This window comes from Marmota marmota, unplaced genomic scaffold, assembly GCF_001458135.2.
Source record: "Marmota marmota marmota unplaced genomic scaffold, marMar, whole genome shotgun sequence".
Taxonomy (NCBI): domain Eukaryota; kingdom Metazoa; phylum Chordata; class Mammalia; order Rodentia; family Sciuridae; genus Marmota; species Marmota marmota.
In genome coordinates, this window is record NW_025999983.1 from 5212722 (window position 1) to 5235796 (window position 23075).

The window sequence follows — 23075 nt, forward strand, 5'->3', positions numbered from 1 at the left end:
AGCCATCAAAAGCCAATTAACTAAGAAAAGCCCAAGACCAGATGGATTATCAGCTGAGTTTTACAAGACCTTCAAAGAAGAATTAACACCAATCCTCCTCAAATCAGTCTATGAAGTAGAAAAGGAGGGAACTCTTTCAAATTCATTATGAGGCTAGTATCACCTGGATACCAAACACAGACAAAGAGACACATACAAGAAAGAAATTTCAGACCAATATCCTTGATTAACAAGAATGCAAAAATTCTCAATAAAATTCTGGCAAATCACATACAAAAACATATTTTAAAAATAGTGCCACGATCAAGTGGGGTTCATCCCAGGGATTCGAGGTTAGTTCAACATATGGAAATCAATAAATGGGATTCATCACGTAAATAGACTTAAAGACAAGAATCTTATGATTATCTCATTAGGTGCAGAAAAAGCATTTGACAAGATACAGCACTACTTCATGTTCAAAACACTAGAAAAACTAGGAATAACAGGAACATATCTCAACATTATAAAAGCTATCTATGCTAAGCCCAAGGCTGACGTCATTCTAAATGGAGAAAAATTGAAAGCATTCCCACTAAAAACTGGAAGGAGACAGGGATGCCCTCTTTTACCACTTCTATTCAAACATAGTCCTGGAAACTGTAGCCAGAGCATTTAGACAGATGAATGAAATTAAAGGGATATGAATAAGAATAGAAGAACTCATCTCTCGTTTGCTCAGGTTTCTATCAACATCTGCAACCAATTCCTGAGTACAAAGTTTTTACTTTTTTAATATCTGTCTACATTAGATTTTTAAACTCAAGCAGAAAGTATGCAGGGCATGCTTTGCTTATGACAAATAAGAAAAATTATCATTTTATCTCTCTTCTAGGAACTTTAACCTTCTGTTAAATAGCAAATATGAGTTGAAGGAGGCTGCAAAATGATCTTTAATATTTTGGAGGCTTTTAAAGAGATAAGCTCACAATAACCTACATTATAGTCAACTCTTGGAATCTATGGATTTGCAAATGATTGATGTTGTTTAATAACTCTATGTAAGCGCAAAATACAGGCATCACGAAAATCTGATTACAAACCCTGCTCACAGAATTTCTGTTCTATGGACTATAATTGATGTTTTGCCTTTGTTCATAGTTATCATTAAGTATAAGTTTTTATGTACATAATTGTACAAAAATCTTAATCTAGGCTTGTGATAGTTTATAATTTTACATGATAATTTGTCTCATTTTAAAATTTATTCAAATGATGGGCTTGATACAATTAACCCAGGGGTCTATAAACTGGAAGTAACTATTCAAAGGAGAAAAATAGCTCTCCCAGCTATGAGTGGTTTTCTACATGATAAAAAATTTTAATGTATCTTAGGATCCAATATATTTTCTGATTTCAATTTTGTACAAGGTAATACATTATACATGAAATATCACGAAATATATTTTGACCTGATCTCACTGACTTTATGAAACACGATCCAAATATTTGAGTTTGAGAGATGAGAAAAAGACAGAGCAAAATAAATTTGAAATTAATTCACTCTATCTAGTGTATAGAAAGACACTAGTATTTACAATAATCTGGAATTTCAATATATTTGAACTTCTAAATTTTACATTTGTTGAAGTCAAATTGAAGAGCTAGTGTACAATATTCTATGAAAACCACACTTTGGTATTCTAGCTTCCCTGTTAAATATGTAAGAGAGGGAAATGACGTGACCCTGTAATGTTGCCATATATGTCATAAAAAATATCAATGGCCCCCTTAGGCAGTACGTGCTATGCAGATCCCCTATTCATCTTTGGAACCATTCATTAATAGAAAGCCAACCAAAAGATTTTTTTTTGAGGATTATACAAAAGTATTATTACAAAAATACTTGCAGTTCTATAAACAGAAGGTATAAAAGTGGCTGACTCTGGTTGAAGTTTTGAGGAATTAAAGAAAAAAATTCTCTGGAATTTGTTCCTTTCTTGGTTATTTCTTATTGATATTGCCACAATGAAAAAAGGTCAGAATTTTTTCCTTTTCCCAGGAGCAGCTCTTTCCCAGACCTCTGTGTCCCCCTGTCTCCTCCTCCTCCACTTCACACAGTTATTACACTGGGGACCAAATTATGTGCAGCTATCCCTCTTCAGAGATGTTTTATAGTGCTAATTCTGTGAGAAGTCCAATAATCAGATGAGAGAGAAACAGGCAACAGGAGCTCACTGTTCAGGACCCCCGGAGAGTCGGAGCCTCACCACCCTGGAGATGGGGTGCTGGCCTGGGGAGCAGCTGCCAAATGCCTCTGGGGGCCCCTCGCCTTCTCTGCAGGATTTCCTAGTTTACCACCTGGCACTGACAATACACCGCGCTTGTCATTGATCTTACATATTCAATCAGAGGGGAAGAAAGAGAATCAGAGGAATAGAAAAGAAACACCAAGTATGGTTCAGGCTATGTCCTGTCTCTGATCCCAGAACAACTATGTAACTGAATATGAAAAGTTAGTATGACTTACGTAACATAACGTAATTGTCAGTCACTCAAATTCATTGAATTAACACTCAATTAAAATAGTTCCTGTGGGTTTCTATATGGGAAGATGATTTTCCTGAGTATATGTATACGAACTGTGCCATTATAATTCTCAATCATTACTAGTTTACTCAGAAAGTATTGGCTTATGTTATGATGTGCAGTTACTGTTACCAAAGATTATGTTAGGAAGGTAAGTTCAGAAGGGCTGATAACATATCACATTTCTTGTTAAATGAGAGGTAACTGTATAGTTTATTAGAAGATTATGCTTATATTGAAGGATATTAATAAAGTAAAAAATAACTTTACCAATATAGTTTATTTTGCTGAGTTTATTAAAGAAATGTTTATTTAAAATATCTATAGAATGTTTTCAAAAGTACTTTTAAAAATTTTAAGGAAGCTGCTCCTGTCTGGTATATTACTCCATGTAACAAAGACTTGATCCAGCAGTGGAAAACGCCCCTTGTAATGTTATTACTTCCCATAAGAATTTTTCACCAGGTATGCTTCTTTATGTTATTTTGGTTTTTAGTCCAAAGCCAAGATTTGATAATGTTCAAAACAAAATGATTTTAAAGGAATTCTATTTGTCAATTCCATAAAGTAAAATTATTTTTATCTTTTATGAATAATTTCCACTTTATTTACAATTCTTTTAGAGTGAATACTTGAAATGCATATCTTGGTTTTAATAATTTTCAAATAGTGTGAAGAGCCAGACGTGATGGATTTTGACACCAATACAGCACCAAATGCATTTTGTTCTTATTCCCATGTGCTTCTTCCAGAGCATTAAGGTTGGCACAGCTCTGAAAATCTAAGCTCTCCCACCACAAGACATTAGTGATCATTCTTGGAAGCACTTCCAAGGCATGGTTATGTCAGTTAGAGATCCGAGGTAGCTTCTGAAACAAAAGACCCTAACCGATCATAACTCTCCTCTAGGGCAGCATGAGCACCGGCAGGAGCTGTCCTGCAGTCCTACTCGCTGCTGTTACTCAATGCAGATATTCCTCATGTGCCATGGTGAAAATGTTAGGCTAGTTCCAATGACAGGAAATTTTTATACTCCACTGTCACTGTCCTGACTCAGGTATATGATTACCAAAGAAAAATGACTTTAAGTCAAATTAATGCCCAAGTTTTTATTGAAGGCAGCATTATCCAAAAGAATTCCAGCATGAATCACAAACACAAACCACATATTTAATTTTAAGTGTTCTCATAGCCCAAATAAAGAGAAAAAAGAAGCAGGTGAAATTAATATTAATAACATGTCTTATTTTACTCAATATATCCAAAATATTACCATTTCAACATGCTATTAAAAAATTGTTGGTGTGATGTTTTTCATTCTTTCATGTGAATTATTCAAAATCTGATGTGGACTTTGCAACTGGGACTAACCCCATTTCAAGTGTTCATTAGCCATATGTGAATATTAGCTACAATACTGGAAGCTCAGGCCTAGGGGTTTGAACAGTAAAAACTTTGGTTGATTAAATCGCACACCTACTGAGCACATGCTGTATACATGGCACTGTCCTGTGTGTTCAAAAGCATGCAAGAGATGAAGCCTTCTCTCCGATGCTTATGCTGTAGTCAGGGAAATGGGTGGGTGGTCACATGCTAGAGAATGCTCACCATCATTTCTGTCTTTTAGCACCTGTGGGATGTAAATGTGCACAACCAGAGGGCGCATGCTCTTGGAGCTGGGCTGGGCACAGCCAGTCAAAGAGATGGCCATGAGAATGCCCCTCCATAGCTACACACCACAGCAGCCACACTGTGGACAGACTCAGAGCTGCTGCTAAACGTGATATGAACACTTACGGGTCCACTAGTGGTCTGTTTCAAAGACAGATTTCCTGTGTCTTACTAGCCCCTTCTTTCCTTGCGCTGCTCCTAGTAATGCTGGCCAGGGCAGTACACGTCACTTTCCCACATCTGTTCAGTTCAAGAGGTCTTAGCTCTTACTGAACAGTAAAAGACAAGACCATATTTTTCTAGCTTTGCAGATAGAGGCTGAGCTCCACTTAAATGAATCTGAAATCTTGTAACAACAAATGTATTCACAATTCTGTTCTGACTATGGGAAAATATGTTGATTAAATTTCTTTCGAACCTTTGGACTGAGATAAAAAGAGAACAATATGTTAATTAAGACAACAGATCTTGAGCAGGTATAAACCAAGGAGCATAAGTCTGATTCTTGTCCCCATAAATCTAACATCTGTGAGTAGGTGTCAGGGGGAACTCTTTCCCCCTGCTCCTAGTGTTTCCTTCAATGTGATAGGAGCATGGTCAGTGTGGCTCCCTGGCCCGTCTTTATCGCTCTGCCCCAAAGGTGGTGGAGCAATTGATTCTAATGGTGCAACTGGAAGAATTCACTGGGTAGCCATAGCAACACTGTATGTGAGCAGTAACCTTTCAATGAAGCATAGGCACTTTTAAATAGGGGCTGTTAAGGCCCCTGGGCCTTGGCAGGTGAGGTCCAGAGGTGCTAGTTTATTTAACCCTTAGTACAACAAGCACTCAGACACCTGGGATGACTGACTGTGTCTTGGCCCCACCTCTCAGGGCACTTACCCTTCAGTCCCCGGGGAATACTGTACCTGGCGGGGACACTGAGGCTTATGTAGCATAAAGCTCTCAGGACTTGAGTAAATGTGAGACATTGAGTGCACCTCCATTCCTGATGGCCCTTCCAGGTGGTAGGAATACAGCCCTCCCAGCCCCTTTCTTCTGGATCCCCTTCCCTTCTCTACTTCTGTGAGGAAGGTGAAGCCAATCACCTGACAGGTGAACCTGGCACAGGTTTCCACTTCCCACCTCGGGCAGCCAGCAAGCAGAAAGGAGTTTGCTCCTCCAGGACATAGGTGTCCCTGGGCAGGCCCTCCCTCCAGAGCAGGGGCCTAGTCCAGCTAACCAGACTGTCTACCCTGGCTCTGTCATCAGCAGTCTCTAACTACAGCCAATCTTCTGGGCACCATCTTTCCCTGTTCTGCACAGAGCCACCTTCACCTCTGGCATTTCTGATCTCTTTTTCTCTGCTCTCTTTTTTCTTCCTGTGGCAATGACCCTCATTAACACATTATATGGTCTTACTTATCAAGGTCATTGTTTATTTTTTGTGTCTCCAGTTAGAATGTCAGTTGTAGAACATTCGTGAATGCGTATCATTCACCAGTCTCCTCCTAACTGGACACCCAGACACATTGTAGAAGCTTACTGTTGAGTGGATAAATTCACAATTTATTTGAAATTCTGATGGAAAATAGGATGCCAGTTATTAAGATCTCAGAGATCCAAACTTTGAAGATAAACTATATCAAGACTCAAATATAGGGGCTATGGTTGTAGCTCAGTGGTAGAGCGCTTGCCTAGCATGTGTGAAGAACTGGGTTCAATCCTTAGCATCCCATAAAAATAAATAAATAAAACAAAGATATTGTTTCTAGCACAAATAAAAATATTTTTTTAAAAAAGGACACAACTATGGGGTGTAGCTCAGTGGTAGAGAGTGTGTACATTTGCTAAGCCCTGGGTTCCCTCCCCAGCACCAGAAAAAAGAAACAATAAATGGGATGGTATCAAACTAAAAAGCTTCTTCTCAGCAAAGGAAAGAACCAAGAGAGAGAGAGCCTACAGAATGGGAGAAAAGCGTTACCATCTGCACCTCAGATAGAGCTTTATCTCCAGGATATACAAAGAACTCACAAAACTTAATACCAAAAAAACCAAATACCCCAATCAATAAATGGGCTAAGGAACTGAACAGGCGCTGAACAGAAGAAGAAATACAACTGGTCAACAAATACATGAAAAAACGATCAACATCTCTAGCAATTAGAGAAATGCAAATTAAAACTACACTAAGATTCCATCTCACTCCAGACAGAATGGCAATTATCAAGAATACAACTAACAGGGCTGAGGTAGTGGCTCAGTGGTAGAGCATTTGCCTTGCATGTGTGAGACACTGGGTTCGGTCCTCAGCATCACATAAAAATAAAATGAATGTATTGTGCCCATCTACAACTAAAAAATATTTTTAAAAAAGAATACAACTAACAATAAGTGTTGGTAAGGAAGTAGGGAAGAAGATCCACTCATACATTGCTGGTGGGGATGCAAACTGGTGCAACCAGTATGGAAAGCAGTGTGGAGATTCCTCAGAACTTGAAATGGAACCACCACTTGACCCAGTTATCCCGCTCCTCCGTGTATACCAAAGGACTTAAAATGACTTGGCTATTGTGAATTGAGCTGCTCTAAACATTGACATGGCTTATAGTGATGCAGCCATGTCAATGTTTAGAGCAGCTCAATTCACAATATCCAAGCTATGAAACCAACCAAGGTGCCTTTCAACATATGGATGGGTAAAGAAAATATGGTATATATACACCATGGGATATTACTCAGCCGTGAAGAAGAATGAAATTATGGTATTTGCCAGGAAATGAATGAAACTGGAGACTACCATGTTAAGTGAAATAAGCAGTCTCAAAAAACCAAAGGCTGAATAGTTCTTTCTGATATGTGGATGCTGCTAACACACAACAGGGGAGAGTGGGTAGGGAGGAATACAAATTCATGGGGTTAGACAAAGGGGAATGAAGAGAAGGGGGCATAGGAATACGAAAGACAGTAGAATGAATCAGACATCACTTTCCTATGTTCATATATGAATACACAACCAGTGAAACTCCACGTCATGTACAACCACTAGAATGGAATCTTAATTAGAAAAATATATTTTCTGTATGTATAATGTGTTAAAATACACTCTACTGTCATGTATAACTAAAAAGAACAAAAGGGAAAGAAGGAAGGTAGAAAGAAAGGAAGAAGGGAAGGAAGGAAGGAGACTTGACTAACAACAGCTGGGAGGATGTCACTGGGCAGCCCACGTCTGCGTGTAGAACTAAGGACACTGATAGGCTCTGCGAGGGCTAGGACAGGAGGAGGCGCAGGGCTGCTCAGGAAGGGCTGGGTCACTAGGGAGGTGTGGGCTGCAGGGGTGGGTGTGGGGCCTTGTGAGGAGAGCTCACTGGGTGACGTCCTCCCTGTGCCTCACGGGTGGTGGGGGGGTGTCAGCACACTGACCAGGCATCAGCACCCCCCTCAGCTCTCCCCAGTGCTTCTGTGGGAACATCACACAAAAACAAAACAGTAAAACAGTGGATCAATCAGCAGTTTGCTTTGTTATCTCTGCAAAACAGCAATTAAAGAACAGTTTGGCATCGTCTGGAACAGCACGACAGATTTGATTACATCTAGAGGATTACTCTACAGTCTTTTGGTTTTCAGATTCAAATTATGGGCTCCATCCTATAACTTGATGCTAAGGGAATTTTTTTTTTTAATAGATGAAATACTATTGGGAGCTTAGATCTTCAAAATCATTTTGAATCAGAAATATTATCAAGTTCACAGAATTCACTACAACTTCTCATTTCTTTTGAATCTGGACAATCCCTACCTCCAGAAGACTTTGTATCTACACAAATACATAAATGCATGAGGAGCATCTCCTTGCACTTATATACCATCTTCATGTCACTGAAAACTGGAGTTTATAACTCTCGATTCTCTCTATTCACTGAACATACTTCTTTTGTAAATGGTCACCTTTAGTAAATGAAAATCTCACAAAAGTGACATTCCATGACAATAATAAACCTTATAAAGTTTCCTGCAGCTTTTTAAGCATAAGTTTAAAATTCTATTGCCAGTGTCAGAGGTGCGAGGTTTTACAGGGCGTCCAGAGGTGTAAATAACTCCAGCAGAGTGGCTTCCTCCCTGGTAGGAGGCTCACTGCCCTCCTAATCAGCTCCTTGTTCTTCACTAAGGAGGCAAGTGGCTGGCTGTGCTGGTAATTTCCATAATTTGGATGTCAAAGAAATCATGCTAAGATTAGAAATTCTAGGGATCTACACAGGAAAGTAAACAAAGTCTTTTCTAAAGTTCCAGAGATTTTTAGAACTTTTGCCTTTATAGTTATTGAAATCATTAAATGTAATGAACCATGTTAATGTAATGTTGAATTTGAGAGTCTCATAAGATAAGTTGTAGTGATGGAAAGTTTTATATTTTCAATTCTGAGTTCTCTTTTCTTTAGTATGACATTTTTTTTATTGAATAATAGATAAAATGATAGCTTTGTGCAGAATGAAAGACTTTGAGATATCTTAGACTTGATTCCAAAGTCTGCCACTAATTCCTTATTTATGATCACATGATATCAAATATATCAATGAGTGAAATGTTTTATAAATGAATCAGCCTAAATAAGACGTAAGGAGTTAAGTTCAGAGCTTAAGTTTTGCCAGTTATCTGGATTTTGTTGTCACATGGACCTAGCACATTGGTCCTCGGATGTTTTAGTCTTCTGTTTGATAGAATTCATTGAGTAAAACACCATATTGTATCCTCAGACAGTTATTTTGCCAGTATCTACCTAAAAATAAACAATCAGAGTTTGGAACTGGAAAAGATCTTGGGAATCAAATTGTCATGTCCCATTTTTACTGACAGGTGAGGAAACACAAACCAGCCCAGCGGAGCATCAGTTGGAGATGAACAGTGAGACGGTCAGAGCCATCTGCCTCAAGGGACCCCCAGAAGGAAGCAGCTCCATGCTGTAGTCACAGAAGGGAGCAGCATGTGTCCTCAGCCCATGACAAAGTGTGCTCTGCTTAGTAGACCAGGGGCTTCCTTTCAGGTCTCCAACCCAAGCATTTCTCAGGCCCAGGTGGGAGCCTGAGAGTCTCTGTGAACAAGGGGGAGGAAGTCAGGGTCCCTTATGCTGAGGGCCTCAGCCGCAATCCTAGGTGGCTCTCATGCAGCTCCTGGGCAGGTCTCCTAGAGAACCTGAGGAGTGCGCTTGATTACATGGAGGTTAAACCTAGAAACAAACTATCCTTGTCCTCCTGTTACTCTGTATGCCTATCCAAATGGCAGAAGGAGGAGATCTAGTCACAGGCTGGAGTGGTATGGTTAACCCTCCTTTCACGTGGGAAATTGAAAGAGTCTAGCAACTAAAGCTGGTCTCAAGAAGAGCCTGGTGGCTTCAGGCACACACCTCGTCTGGGGGATTCAGAGTCAATTCAGAGTCTGGTGTGCTTCAGAAATTTCACTATTTTGTTGGTTTTTGTTTCAGAAGAGATTATGGCTAGAAAATATGTTCTGAGAAAATATGTATGTGAGTATGTGAGTGTGTGTGTGTGTTGAGGGCAAACTGGAAAAACTGTTTTATCTAAATGGATAAAGCAGCACTAAGGGAAGCTCAAGGGACAGGTAGAAATTTAGCAAAGCCCCTTTATTTTCTCTGATGTACTTCTGGAATTGTAAACCCAGAAAAACAACAATAAAAAAGAATATTACAGGTAGTGCCTGGATGAGTCGGAGAACAAGACCTAGGAAGATTTAAGGGATGGTACTTCAAATGAAATTAAACCAGCAGTGAAAGGGAGAAAGAAAGGACGGGGAGGGGAGAAAGAGGAAGAACTGTGGAACGAAGTTGACCACATTATGCTGTGTGCATAGACGAGTATATCACAGTGCAATCTAATTACGTATATATAAAACACAGACACACACACACACACACACACACACACATATATATGTAATGCACCAATAAACATAAATAAATAGGAGGGAGACCCAATACAGCAGAGGAAGGGATTTGGGGGAGAGAGGAGGGCAAGAAAAGAAGTAGCACTAGGGATTGAAATGCAGCAAACTATGTTCTACGCATGTATGAGTAAGTCAAAATGAGCCCCACTATTATGCACAACTATAATACAGGAATTAAAAAAAAAAAATAGAAGCAGAGGTACCAGATTAGCTGTTCATGCCTAGAACAACTAAAAAAACAAAAACAAAAACAAAAACAAAAAACCAAAAGAAGACATGTTCTTAAGACACTGGACATCAGAGGGTGAAGGACAGTGACTCCCTCAAGGGGGAAACACATGAGTAAGACCAGCAGGTGCCCAGCCCACTACCTGGGAAGTGAGTGGAGCAGTCAGGGGAGTAAAGGGACATGGGTCAGGCAGAGCCCAGTGGTCTCCCCAAGCAGAGGCAGAGTAGGGAGCCCAAGACAGCAGGAGTTCCTGGGCAGAGTACTGGGGAGGAGAGAGCAGCACAGACGGACAACTCTGGAATTCCACAGTGGACCCTTCTCAATCTTTAGCTGAGAATCGAAAGCTCCTGGGTTAAGGACCTACCCAAGCCTGGAGAAGAAGCCACCTGAGGATCTCAGTGAGCACACCATATGGAGTTGGCAGGGAACAGTGCCTATTGCCACCCCTACCTTCTTCTGAGCTTAAAAAGAGACTGGAAGGAATTCATAGTGATTTAGACATCACAGAACAGAAGACGAATGCATTGAAGACACAGCAATAGGAAGTATTGAAATGAAAGAGGACTGAAAAACTGATAAACTAGTAAGCCATGGGACAACCTCAAACACGTGTGAGTGGAGTCCTCAAAGGCAGAGGAGAGGGGAACAGAAGAAGAAATGTGGCTAAAAATTCTCCAAATTTGATGAAAATTAGACACCCACAGATCCAAGAAGTCCAGCAAACTCCAAGAAAGAGAAACATGAAGAAAGTCACAAGGCACTTCACAGTTTAAAACTAGCCATAAAGAGAAAGTGTTAGAAGCAGCCAGAGAATAAAAGGTACACTCAATACCCAACACAAAATATCTGTCAAAACTGATCATGAAATGTAGACTATTTTGGACATCTAATGCAACCACCAAGCTGCAGACCCTTCTCAGGAGTAAGACGATTTAGGCAGAAGGAAAGGGAAACAGGTGGGAACCTGGCGCCACACAAGGAAGGAGGAGCACCACAGGTGGCAACTATATGGGGGAAAGGCACCTGCTTTCTTATTATTTAAGTTCCTAAACATAACTCTCAGTTTAAAGCAAAAATTAATAACAATGTGCTGTGGGGTTCATAATATACAGAAGCACAAAGGTTAGAAGGGAAAAAATTTAAAAATGTTGTAATATTTGTTTACTATATATGAAGGGGTATAATGATTTTTGAAGTTCTACTGTGGTAAGTTAAATAGATATATACTATAAACTTTAAGGCAACCATTAAAGTAATGCAACAAAAATTTGAAACTCTGAAATAAGATAAAAGGGAGTCATAAAAAAAGATTAAGTCTACAGAAAATCTGGACAAAAAGGAAAAAGCATGGAATGAGGACAGATGACACACATAAAAATATAAGGGAGTGACATGTTAAAAGGTGGCCATCTCACAACAGTGTTAAAAGCAGTCAAATCGAGACAGCGCTTGTCAGATTACACACAAGATGAACTGAGAGCGTAAACTGCCTCCAGGAAACATGTTTGGGGACTCGAGTAGGTTAAAGGAAAACGAGTGGAAAAGAAAGCGCTGACACTCATCAGAGGAAGGCTGGAGCCGCCATATTCATATCTGCAAAGTGGATTTTAGAGTTCACACATTTAACCAGGGGGTAAAAATGTAGTTTCATATTGATAAAGCCGTCAGTTTTCCAAGACATGATAATTCTAAACATTTGAGGCACCAAATAACAGAGCTTCAAAATACAAGACAGAATGGCAGAATACTGAAGAACATAAGTGCAGTTGAATTTCAATGCCATTCTTTCAGTATCTGACAGAACAAGGAGACCAAAATAAATAAATAAATAAAGATACAGAAAACAGAATCACATTACCAACAAACTCATTTAAATAACACTATCAATACCTTGACTTGACACTTATATAATCCTGTAAGCAACAGCAGCATGCACATTTTTTAAAGTACATACAGGACGTTTACCAGAATAGAAAATACTCTATTTAAAAGGATTCAAGTCACACAAGGTGGGTTGTCTGTCTGATTACATGACATCCTATCATTAGTAACAGAAAGGTACATGGAAAAATCCCTAAATATTTGAAGAATAAACAAAATCAACAGAAAAAATTTTTAAAGTATTTTAACTGAGAAATATATGAAAATTTGTGGGCTGCAACTAAAGCAGTATTAAGGGAAAATTCATAGCACTAAAATCCCTGCTAGAAAAGAAGGAAGATCTGAAGTTAGGAAACACAGTTTCAACCTTGAAAAAACTAGGGGGAGAAAAAACAACAACAACCAGAAAATGTAAAATGAAGTAACCAGAACAAAGAAAATAGTATCTAAATGGAAAATAATGAAATAGAAAACTGAAAAATAGGAAATAACGTGAACAAAAGGTAAAACCTGTTAATTTTCAAGACTGGTGCTACAGTCTTGCCTCTGGGGTGGGTTCTCACAGATAAAGGGGACACAAACCACCATTTGTGGGAATGAGGGTGTCTACATTAAGTATGGTGCCAAATGGTCATGAGGAGCCTCGCGTGAGCAGTCTCTCACTAGTGGAGTCAGACCTAGTGTCCAGTGTGGACTGACTCCAGGCAGCTGCTGGAGCCTCCCCACCACTGCTCTGCATGAATGATGAACAGATGAGCAATGAACAATTAGGAATTGGCTTCAACTCCAAACCTATGTTTAATTTGCACACACATGTGCGTATTCATACACTAGAATTTTACATGATAGCTAATATACTGTTACATATGTGCATGTCCATATTAGAAAATACGCAAAGGAAGCTCTACAATTAAAAACCTTTTCATGTTAATTTGGAAAGTGAAGAGTGTGACTTAAGTTATATAGTAAGAGATTTTTTTTGTAAGTTATTATTCAGGGTCAATGAATTCTGAAACACACTGCTATGGTGATCATTATTTTTAAGCACGAGTGATTGATGATCCAGTTGGAATGCTTAGCCAATTTGTAAGCAAGTCCAGGTGGAAAGAGCGTGAAAGAGCGTGCGCAGTGCAGCCACGTGGACCAAATCTGCATCTTGGCTCTGCTCTTACCCACTTAGGAGAATTGATTAGTCATTCTATGCCTCAGCCATCCCATCTGTAAAAATGGAGGCACAGGGCCATCTTAAATAATTGTGAGATAATGCATTTATTTTTGGTACCAGAGATTGAACCCAAGGACACTTTACCACTGAGCCACATCCTCAGTCCTTTTAATTTTTTGAGATAGTGTCTCACTAAGTTGCTTAGGGCCTTGCTAGGTTGCTGAGGCTGGCTTTGAACTTGAAATCCTCCTGCCTCACCTCTGAAGCCACTGAGATTACAGGTGTACGCCATACCCTGCTGAGGTAATGTACTTAATGCATCTAACCCAGAAGAGGTAGAAAGAAGAATGGAAATAAAGGACAGGTGTTCTTCTCACTATTACTATTGTTAGTGTCAGACTTCAGTTTTACAAGCCCATCCTACCTCTGGTTGTTAATAAGCAAAAGAATTTCTGAGAAAAAGATGGATACAGCTAAGAACAATTAAACCTGAAAATGTAAAGAGAGAAAGATTAATGGAAAACAACATCCAGCAGGAAGTAGACCTATAAAAAAAGTGGGATTTGAACTGGATGATCTCCCTTTCCTTTCCACCTCCTGCTAGCTAGACTTACCCAGATTTTTCTAGCTCATATTATTTCTGACTCCATTTTTGTATCACAAATAGACTCAATTTCCTGTTCCCTTCATTAAAATTTGCAAAGCAAGGGCTTAAAGTTTAAATGCTTACAGAAATTAAGCCAGTGACGTGAATACTTCCCACATACATGCTTTATCTGCATATTAATCAACAAGAGATTATTACCCATCCACACAAAAATTTGTTCTCCCATTTTTCTGGAAACATGGGCTCAGTCAGGCAATCAGGGACCATGGAAATATTTGTCTTCTTTACGAGGAATATAAAGAAGAAAATATAACATTGATTGGCCTTAGTCTACCATGTTGGAATGGGTAGTAACTAATGAGAATGGAGAGCATTGGGATCACTTGCCACCAAGCATAGGTGCTATGTAACTTCAGTCCTGTACTGACATGCAGGAATATGGGCCCAGTTTTGCCAGATCCTGCAGTTTTCAAGAGAAGCCAGGAATTTGGACACAGAGAGTCTCGTTTTTTTTTTTTTTTTTTTAATATTAATTTTTTAGTTGGTAGTTGGATGAAATACCTTTATTTTACCTATTTATTTTATGTGGTGCTGAGGATCAAACCCAGGGCCTCGCATGTGCTAGACGAGTGCTCTACCACTGAGCCAAAACCCCAGCCCAAGATCCTCATTTTTTAATGTCTCCAGAAATATTTGCTCAGGCTTATCAAAACATGTGAGAGCTGAACCAAGCCTTCAAAACTTCAGGTTATGCAGGATTCAAATTTGTCCATAAGTCTGACAGTTGTTGGTGGGTAGGCCTACCTAACATAGAGTTTCTCTCTCTCTCTCTCTCTCTCTCTCTCTCTCTCTCTCTCTCTCTCTCACACACACACACACACACACACACACACACACACACAAATGAGAGAGAGAGAGAGAGAGAAACACATAGCCATTTATAGTCTCTTGATCTCTACAGTAATGTCCTTCTCTACTCATTTGTCAATAAACTGAACTTGCCCCAACTCCTCAACCAAATTGATTTGCAAAACACAAAGACATTTTCACAGACTAACTGGTCCATTCTTTTACTCAATTACTAGCTTTTGAGCAGACACCATGATCAACGTATTGTGGGCAATATGCAGAGAAGGAAGATATGACTGCAGCTCTCTAAATAATTTTTGTCCTTTTACTTTTTTGATATCTGAAAAAAGACACTTCAAAAAACACTGTTGTTTGTTCAAATAAGTTTTCTTTACCACCTTCTTCTTTCACTCCACATTTGTATACATGGCATTAGAGAACTTTTAGAAGGTCAGAGGGAAGGAAGACTTTAAAGACAAACAGATGAGTCTTACAGACAGTCAGTCAAGAATATTTTCTGTGGAAAACCTTATCTAGCCTCAAACAAAAGCTGGCCGACTTCCCACCAGCAGGCCACGTAGGACGTACCTCCGCAGGCACAGCTCTCTGCCAACCAGGTAGGGTTGCAGTGTGCAGTACAGATCAACCAGCGGGCTTTTTAATTAAAAGTTCTTGACTGTCTTACTTCCAAATAAATACTTACAATATTTTGTTGTCACTCTGAAAAATTTGCCTTTATTCAGCTGGAGCAGACCCGATATAAAATGCTCTCAGTATTTTTAATATTATAGCCAGGGTTATTTCATTTCACTTATGACTTACTGCAGTGATTAAAGCAGGTTGCCTGACTCTCTTTAAACACATTATTTTATGCATAATGGGGTAATTATATTAAATGAGTACACTATCAGTGGGCTTCTTGGATGAGTGAATTTTCTTGGGCTAAACAAATGCCAAAATGTATATTACACTGTTCCGTCTTGGTGCATTAGGCCGGAATTTAATTACCTTGAGTAAAATGTTAAAACAAAATCTTATCAGTGTAACTTTTCTATATTTTCTTGTGTAAGTGAATGCTGTCCAGCCTAACCTCCCACATCCATGAATGAGATCAGAGAATTAAATCACATGCTACCAAGAACTAAATATAAGAAGACAATATAAGAAGCGACTGCGCCATTTAAGTAGGAAAGGGTATCATGTCCCTAGGAAAGCTAAGCTGCTGCTCCCCCTGGGGGAGATCTGGGTGCTAGAAGCAGCTGTCCCCAGAGGCCAGAGGCCGGTGTTTCCCCTTCCTTTTGTTCTCTGGGATTTGGCCTCATAGTTTTCCTTTCTATGAGATTTGCTTCTGGTTGTTAGGCTTTCACTCCTATTTTTTAAATGTAAAATCTTGATTTGCCCCAGTTCTTATGCCATGTCCTCTGCAGCATGACCAGGGAATGTTAAAATTGTGGGTAGAGTGGAGAAAACAGGTCTGCTGGATTATAGCCCTGATTCCCAAGATACCGCCATTCACCATTCTCCTCATGGAGACCTCTTCCCTTCTCCTGAGATTTCACTGAACTTTTGGACAATGCATATAATTCGTTATTAGAGAGTGAACATGCCAAGATCTACTCAAGAGTCTTAGATGCAGAATGTGGACTGCAGGACTCAACTTCCTGGAGCCCCTGGAAAGATCCCCCACCTCCTTCCAGGGGACTTCAGAAGTGGAGGCCCTCGGCTCCTGGAGGCAGAGCTAAGGGCTCCTGGTGGGCAACCCGGGCCCTTGCTCCAGGGCCTGGCCAGCATTCACCGGCCTGAAACCTAGGCGATATCCTGTTCCCCTCACTCCTCCCTACCCCGTAAGCTTTCTGAGGACAGAGACTGCCTTGTTCATGGTTGTGTGTCAGTACCTAACACAGAGTCCACAGCGTATGTTAAGTGACTGCACAATGATGTGAAAGAAAAATAATGCAAATTGCCATTCATGGAGGTCCTGTGTGGCCAATGCCTCAAGTCTACAAGACACCATCCTGGCTTTACAGGTGAAGAAATTAAGATACACACTCAAGGTCATGAACTGAGAGGAGGCCAGAGCTACAGTCAAGTACAAATCAACTTATCTTCTAAGGCTGCAGACATTACAAATGATCCTCCTGTTAGTGGTGTGTGTGACTGCCCTCCCAGGGCACGGCGTGGGGTGTGTGATGGGAGTACTCAGAGGAGTCATTGGGAATGATCATTACCAGTGCCATCAAGGAGGACTCTCCGGAAGCCTTTGTCCATCATGAACACAGTGAGCAGGCAGGGCCCAGGCCATGTGGAACCCCTAGCAGGACCTTCCAGAGGCACTCTCCCCTGGTGCTGGGCAACACACACTGACTGACGGAGCCAGATCCCCTAAGACCATCAACCAGTCCTGCAGCAACAGAAGGCACATGAGTCTGGCCTGGACGGACTGAATGGAAATTTCAGCTCACTATCGTCAGATTTGTAACCCAGCATCTTAACTATCAGATTGATCTAAATAGCATCTGGCTTAGACTTATTCTTTTGCAGTCCATGTAGAAGAAGTCAACCACAGAATGTTACAAATACATCCAGTTGCAGGTTTCTGGTACAATTACACGTGGTAAATGATTACCAATGTAGGCACTGGTGTTTATAATTATGTTTCATAATTAATGTTCCTAAGTAATATTTTAGGTTCACACCTCCATTTGCAGTTTTCTAAATGAAAAATTTCATACTAAAGACTGCAAAATACCAGGGGCAGGTCAGGAATCACTAGGATTAATAATATTCCACTCAGAAATTTTGAAAGGCTGAGGTTAAAGTAAAACTCACAAGAAAATTAGTCATGTCTAGTGGATTAAACCTTGCCTGGGAAGATCAGACTTCATATAGTAAACACAAAATCTTCATAATTAAAATGCTAATCCGCTTTTAGAAAGGAAGTCTTGTTTGTCACCAAAATGTTAAGGAAATATATAGAAGGCCAAGGCAATTTTATTCTGAATTTTTATTGTGTTTAATCCAGTTTAAATTGGCTGAGGGTCTAAAGAGCTAGGGCAGGCAGTGACTTGCCAACCGTACTTGGAGCATCTATTATGAGTCAGGGTTTGGCACACACCTACCTCCCTAATACAGAGTGCAGCAAAGGTGCCCAGCCCGCAGGGGCCAATGAACAATTTGTATCTGAGAGATGCTCAGAAGTATCTGCTGAAGCAACAGAGGTCAGTTAAACAAACTGTCCCGTGTCACACATTCAGTGGGGCCTGTATTCTAAAAGTCATCAGTTCTGGTGAGAGGTAAACGAAACCTTGACGGATTCTTACTAATAAGCGTGGCCTCCCAGCCGTCTCACAGTGTCCTTTTATTTATATGTGTACCTTAGAGACCTCCAGGACAATCTTTTCTGCTGCCTGATTATTTTAGAACTTCAACTCAAAGTGGTTTTTGGCTGACTGTATATCTAATTTAAAAATACAACTGTTTCTTTTCTTTCTGCCAATATGAATATCTGTACTCTAGAGAACAGTGCAAATTCTTCACTATTTAGGTGGAGGAAAGAGCAGACTGGTGCTTCTTATCATTGGCCATGCCCTATAGAAGGAATTAAAAGTGCAGTTGGCAATTGAGCTGATGTAAAGTCTTACACCCAGGGCTGCCTCTACCAAGGAAAGAATCATTACTTAATAAAAGGTTTTGTCACAACTGGCTAAAAGTGTTTTGGAAGAGAATTGTTAGATTCTCTAACTGATTTCACATGCCAAAATCAATTCTAAGTAACACTCAGTGTCAGAAATGTATAGGAAGGAAGTATAGAAAATTAAATGATTTTTAAGTAATCTTGGGGTAAGGGTTCTTCCTAGCATGTTTCCAATAGCAGAAATCATAATGATTGCTAGATTTGACTATTAAATCTTGCGACTAAAAAAGCATATCTGCAATATAAGATAAAAATATGTCAAGTACTTAATAAAGAATGAATTCTTATAAATAAGGAAAAGAAGTACCATACCCCAAGAGAAAAATAGATAAGACTTCTGCATCCATCATTATGACATATTGGATAATTTAGGAACAGATTCTTTCAAAAATATGTTGGAGATGGAGAAATGTTGCAAAACAATGTAATAAATATATGTTCATATTCATCCTTAAGAAAGCAAAGGCCAGAAATAAAGGGAGGGAAGCAGGAGCCTGGGTCAGAGCAGAGCTCTTGTGGACGCTCCTATTCACAGACTCACACGCTGAGTCACACGTGGCCTGAGGACCAGAGACAAGTCTTCAGATCCACACCAAACAGGGAGTTGGAGTGAAGACTCCCGCTTAGTGGGTCCTGAAGGATAGCACCCACAGTGCTGGGTGGGTTAGAAAATAATTAACCAGCAAAGGAGAGTGGTCACAAGAATGTGAATAGCAACAACAGAAGCCGAGTTTAACTGGGCGCACTGCACTATGTGCCAAACCGGTGGCAAGGCTCTAGATATCGACTCATTGAATCTTCACAACTCTTTCCAGTAGGTACTGTTATTAGCCCAGTTTTGCTGCTGAGAAAATGAAAGCTGGCTAGGAGGCCTCTGTCAGCAAGTACAGGGGTTCAGGAAGTGTGTCTCCAAGAAGGAAAAGCAGTGTTCCTCCTGGCAAGGGTTAGCACTCAGATTTCAAAAAGAGCCTCCCTGGTCAATTAGATAAACAGCTCCAGAGAAGTGGGCAGAAGGTGTTATTAGGCAATTCGCAGAGGAGAAGCTACACACTGCCAATTAATAAAGGAAAAGATGCACAGCTTTGCAAATGCAGACAGAAAATCAGAGCATGAAGAACAGTGGGTACTCCTATTCCTGGCTGAATAGGATATAACTGAAATTACCACCCGAGGAACAATCTGGCAGAACCTAGAGTCTATCTGAAGGTCTCTCTTGTCCATGGCTGCCTTGCTTTACAGGCTGATGTCCAATTGTCGCCTCTTTATGAGGCCTGTACTGAGTCCACAGTCCCCCCCCACACACCTGTCCCTCAGGGTACCAGGCTATTCTGGCAGTAGCTGGAACCTCAACTCCCTTCCCTGTCAGTCCTTGTCATCTGTGACAGGGGGGCCAAGGTGCTGTCATTCTGTTATTTTTCTTTCCAAGCATCTAAGTAGGAAGTAAATAAACGTGGCTGATTTGACTATAAGAAGGACAAATGCAACCAAATAAGCCAGCTCTGGCTTTCATACTGCTTCATTAGCATACGTCAGACACATCCTGACAACCCAATTATACTGAGCAAAACATATCTTAGGGCAAACAAATCTTTAGCATTTTTGCCTTCTGTAGATTTGCTCTGCATTTTGTTGAAATTAAAATTGAGCATGACATATTTTGTGAAGAAAAGTAAGAAAATGGAAAATGGATTACTGTACGCTGATGTCAAGTTGTATCTTTATCAAATCAATTTAAAAAATCATGTTCACTCTATTGAACATCCCCAAATGACAAAGGCCTAAGACTCTAATTGAGTTTTGATAAACAGGACTGAATCTTTAAAATGTTTCCATTTATTATAAAAAAAAAATCCATGTACTAAATAGCTATTAAGAGAGGCAACCAAATCTCTCTCCAGAGTCTAAAGACTACCCATGACTTCTGTTGTTACCTATACATGCATGATTCTCATATCCACAGTTTAACCCTGATTGCTCAGCACATTTTCTTTCACTGGTATTTTTTTCCTTTCTTTTTAAACCTCTGGTAACACATACTCTTAGTAGAAAACAGTTTTTAAAAATTAAATAAGGTAGGATTAGCCATAATACTACCATCAGAGTTGAGATAGTCCCCACTAATATTTTGATTTGTGATCAATCTGGTGTCATTTATATAATCTTTCACAAGGCCGACATCTTACTACATGTATGATTTTAACATGTTCTTTTTAAAACTTGACATAAGTATTTTCTTTTGTTAATACATAATTTTTTAACTGCTACACAATATCCCACTGAATGGAGTCATCATAATTTAACCCTGAATTAGCTTGGGAGTATATTTTCTTTCTGTTCCTATTTTTTCTTGGTCATAGGCAGCACAGTGCAATGAATATTTTTTTGTGCACGATGATATTTTCACCTGTTTTGGATCAAAGTGCATAATGAATTTTCTATATTTGGTTTGAAGAACATGAACATATAACCAAAATCACTTTTTATCACCTCCACTGTGAGACCTGAAAGTGATGGGTTTACTGTCGGGAAGTATTATTTCTTTGTCGGGACTATTATTTTTAACAGCATTATTGAGTTATCATTGACATAAAAAATGTCTATGTTTAAAATGTTACAACTCAGTGTTGTAACATATATCCTCCTAGAAAATGACAAGTAAACCAATATGTACTATTAACTAGCTCAGCTGTTGTCACCTGCCATACACTAGACCTCTAGACACTGTTCTGGCATAACTGAGCACCATCCTATGAGCCAGCCACTATAATTCTGCTTACATGCTGAATATAAAAGGATCACAAAAAGGTATCTGCACCCCAGCATTTACTGTGACACTATGCACAAGAGCCAAGACATTTGTCTTAAAGTCCTTTGAGGAACTTATGGATAAAGAAAATGTGAATGTGACATATACAAACAACAAAATGTTATTCAGCCTTAAAAATAAGGAAGTACTGAATATCTTCATTTGCCAGATAGCCTAAGGATTCTTCTGAAGGATCCTTATAATCTTCTGAAGAATCCTTATATGAAGAATCCTTGTTATAAAACTTCATGGCCTTCCTCCCCTGCTGACCCTGCTCCTGCTCCCGTGCTTGCTGTTGGACCCAGGGAGCAGCACCACCTACCTTGAGGTAAAACTCAGAACTGCAGTGCCCTCTGCCTAGGGCCTTTCTTAGCCCAATGTCCCTGAAAACCACATTCTGCCTCAAACCTGCATCTCTCCCCTTCTCTGCATCTACACTCACTGCTTGATCCAAGGACTCTTCGACTCTTCATTGGGCTTTTGAAAACTGCTAAATTATATTGAATTTTATTTTCCCTGCATGACTAATACATGCTTAGAGAAATGTATTGAACACTGTAATGCAGAAAGAAAAAAGCCAGCAATAGTGTCACCACTCAGCAGCTCCTGCTTAACTCTTTGGGTATATTTCCCTCTGGGATTTTTCCTGCAATAATTTTGTTAGAATAGTATGATCACACCAAACTCATACTTCTCTGTTTTGCTTTTTTCTTCTATTGTGGCCTGATAATTTTCTCATATTATTAAAACTCTTAGCAGACTTTTAAATTTATAATGTATTCCTAATGGTGCATTCAGTGATTGCTCCTTGGTTTATAGAACCATTCCCCTTACTGTTTGGCATTTTAATGAATAGCATTACTCATAAAACTCTTCCAGTAGATTTAGTTGTTTCCTTAGGATAAACTCCTAGAAATGGGATTACTCCATTAAGGTCTATAAGCATTTTAAAGATTACCTGTTTTTGTCTATTCTCCTCCATAAACTGCCTAAATAAACTGTTCTGCATTCTGTAGAACACAGCTGATCCTGTCTCCCAACAGCTTCCTCTCCCAAACAGCTATGCAGCTGGCCGTTCATACCTTGTTAATGAAAGCTCCACTCAGCTTTCCATCTGAGGACTGTCACGTGCAGACCCAGCCGGGCTGTCTCCTCAGTTCGGTGTCCTTGCTCCTAAGTACTATAAACTGTTCTTCTTCAACTACACCTCTGTGACTTTAGTCCTTGTGCTAGATCTGACCCTTGTGCTTCTATTGTAGCAATGGCCACAGGTTCTTACAGTATAGTTTAAGTGGATAAATTCAATAAGATTTTTCAAGATTCACAAATTACCATTGTTACCAATATTCGTTTAGACTCGGCAAATTTGCATGTCCTCCACATAATTGATGTTTGATGAAGTCAGATCTTAAATAAACGAATTCTTCTTCTGCACTTAGTTTTTATTTACAGCTTGAGTATAGGAAATAATATTTCCCTATTGGTAGTCCAAAATATATTTATAAAATAAAAAAAATATTAATATATGAAAATGCTAGGAGATTCTAAACAAATAAGCACCAAACCAGGTTATCACCAGGATTCCTTACTTCTGCCATATTTATGATGCACTTCTAAAACTGCTCTGTGTGTGTGTGTGTGGTGGGGGGTTCTGGGGATAGAACC

At 39.6% G+C, this 23075-nt stretch overlaps 1 protein-coding gene across 1 annotated transcript in view; it reads right to left on the reverse strand.

Moving 5' to 3' along the window:
- The window catches only part of Pacrg (parkin coregulated), a 499715-nt gene that overhangs the window by 239636 nt on the left and 237004 nt on the right, over window positions 1-23075 (reverse strand). The window lies entirely within an intron of this gene.